Below are 2,972 nucleotides of genomic sequence, written 5' to 3' on the forward strand. Positions count from 1 at the left end.
ACAAATCTTTTTGACAAATCTTTTTGAGACAATCAGCAACCAAGTTGTCCTCACCACGGACATGTCTGATTTCAAGAGGAAACTCCTGCAATATCTGTGGTAACTTTCCACCTCACTGCGGAGCTTCTCTCTCTTTTCAGGGTTCACTAGATAGGTATGTTGTTGGATCGGGGCCCAGTCCCCAATGTCCTGCTCTAGTACATTTGGGTTGGCACATCTGAGAATGTACCCAGACATTCTAAAAGCAGGGCAACAATGTCAATATAATTGTACCAAAAAATTGTCAGTTGGTTGCATGAATAATTTTCATTACTAAATGTTACATGAAATATTTGATTGCATGTCTTATTTTCAAGGGCTTTTCAATGACATTTTGCTAGGTGGGATAGCCCCAATGTCAAAACACAGTTTTAACGTGTCTAAATCAATAACCAATATGCAGAAACAGTTTGTGATATATTGAAAACCTAAACATAAAATGTGCTATGTACACAAACATCTGCCACAATAATCATATTACTTGTATTTTTTAAAACAAGCACCTTATAAATTGCACAAACACCAAAAACGCTGTTGTTTTGATAAGTAGCAATAAATCTGTGATATCGATTAGGGGGAAAATCAGGTTGTGCGTGCTGTTGAAACTAACACAACTAAAAAAACACATGGAAATGGGAGATATCTTTCACCTCACTGGTTAGAGGACAACCTGCAGAAGACAGTCAGCTACATTTTGGAGTGATGCATTTAAATGTAGGGGTCGCTAAACAAAGGAACACAACACTTATTTGTCATAACTCATCGATATCATGTTGAAATCAATTGTGTGACAGAAGGGAGATGAGGTTGCACGTCCTGTTAAAGTAACAGCTCAAAAACCACATGGAATCTGGGAATAATGTGAACATCACTGGTTAGAGGAACCTTTGTAGAAAACAGATTACTACATTTTGAAGTGTTGCATTTTGATTCCAGTGGGTCACCAATGTGGTAAGTGTAACACAACTCTTTTTTTGTTAGTCACTTTTTGTTAAATCACATAAATAGTACTCTTTCAATTCAGAGCCTGGATTTTCCCCCTGAGTCTAATATCCATATCATGTTGAAATCAATAGAACAGGGGACAAACGTTTAGGGTTCTACATTGTGACATCATTAAAATACTCCTACTACAATGTTAAAACATTCTACATTGTGACATTAATTCATTGATATCATGAAACAACTCCTTCATGTATGTATTTTCTGATATTTGATCAGAGATCTTTAATCAGATTATCTCTGGTCACAGCCTTGAGGTTTCTCTCCTGTGTGTGTTCTCTGGTGTATCTTCATATGGCTAGATGTTATAAATAACTTCCCACATTGAGTACAGCTATAGGGTTTCTCTCCAGTGTGTTTTCTCTGGTGAACAGTCAGATTGCTGACAAAGTAAAACTCTTCCCACATTCATCACAGCTATACGGTTTCTCTCCTGTGTGTTCTCTGGTGTGATACCAGGTTGCTTAGCTGAGTAAAACACTTCCCACATTGATCACAGATATAAGATTTCTCTCCTGTGTGTGTTCTCTGGTGTGATATCAGGCTGGTTGAATGAGTAAAATTCTTCCCACATTGAGTACAGCTATAAGGTTTCTCTCCTGTGTGTGTTCTCCTGTGAAGAGTCAGAATGCTAGATGTAGTAAAACTCTTCCCACATTCATCACAGCTATATGGTTTCTTTCCTGTGTGTGTTCTCTGGTGTCGAGTCAGATTGCTAGAATCATTATAACTCTTCCCACATTCATCACAGCTATAAGGTTTCTCTCCTGTGTGTGTTCTCTGGTGTATCTTCAGTTCTCCAGATTGAACAAAACTCTTCCCACATTGAATACAGCTATAAGGTTTCTCTCCTGTGTGTATTCTCTGGTGTATCTTCAGTTCGCAAGATTGAACAAAACTCTTCCCACATTCAGTACAGCTATAAGGTTTCTCTCCTGTGTGTGTTCTCTGGTGTATCTTCAGTTCACAAGATTGAACAAAACTCTTCCCACATTGAGTACAGCTATAAGGTTTCTCTCCTGTGTGTGTTCTCTGGTGAAGAGTCAGATGGCTCGTAGTAGTAAAACTCTTCCCACATTCATCACAGCTATATGGTTTCTCTCCTGTGTGTATTCTTTGGTGTGATATCAGGCTGCCTAGCTGAGTAAAACTCTTCCCACATTGATCGCAGCTATAAGGTTTCTCTCCTGTGTGTGTTCTCTGGTGTAATATCAGGCTGGTTGAATGAGTAAAACTCTTCCCACATTGAGTACAGCTATAAGGTTTCTCTCCTGTGTGTGTTCTCTGGTGAAGAGTCAGATGGCTCGTAGTAGTAAAACTCTTCCCACATTCATCACAGCTATATGGTTTCTCTCCTGTGTGTATTCTCTGGTGTGATATCAGGCTGCTTAGCTGAGTAAAACTCTTCCCACATTCATCACAGCTATACGGTTTTTCTCCTGTGTGTATTCTCTGGTGTGCTATCAGGCTGCTTAGCCGAGTAAAACTCTTCCCACATCGATCACAGGTATAAGGTTTGTCTCCTGTGTGTGTTTTTTGGTGTACATTAAGATGGCTAGATGTATCAAAACTCTTCCCACATTGAGTACAGCTATAAGGTTTCTCTAGTGTGTGGATTCTCTGATGCATTTTAATGGCTGTTGATGAGGTGAATCTCTTCCCACAGTCAGAGCAGCTGCGAGTTCTCTTCCCTGTGGGTCTCTGCTGGTGTTTCTTGAGGTGTTCTAATGTGGAGAGACTCTTCTCTGCCTTGTCAGCATCATGAGGTTGTTCAGGCTCCCCAGAGGATCCACGATAGTCGTGTCTCTCTCCTGTGTGAATGACAAAGTCAGACAGATGGTTAAAGTCCCACAACAGTGGAAATCCACTGTTTATTTGAGGTAAAGGGTGATGCCCAGAGCATACCCATGAAGTTGTACAACAATTGAAGT

At 40.0% G+C, this 2,972-nt stretch overlaps 1 pseudogene; it reads right to left on the reverse strand.

Annotated features, from left to right (window-relative positions):
- Positions 1–1,256: 1,256 nt before the first annotated feature.
- LOC115152446 (zinc finger protein 135-like) lies at positions 1,257–2,751 on the reverse strand (annotated as a pseudogene).
- Positions 2,752–2,972: the final 221 nt, after the last annotated feature.

The sequence above is a fragment of the Salmo trutta genome, chromosome 17, assembly GCF_901001165.1.
Source record: "Salmo trutta chromosome 17, fSalTru1.1, whole genome shotgun sequence".
NCBI lineage: Eukaryota > Metazoa > Chordata > Actinopteri > Salmoniformes > Salmonidae > Salmo > Salmo trutta.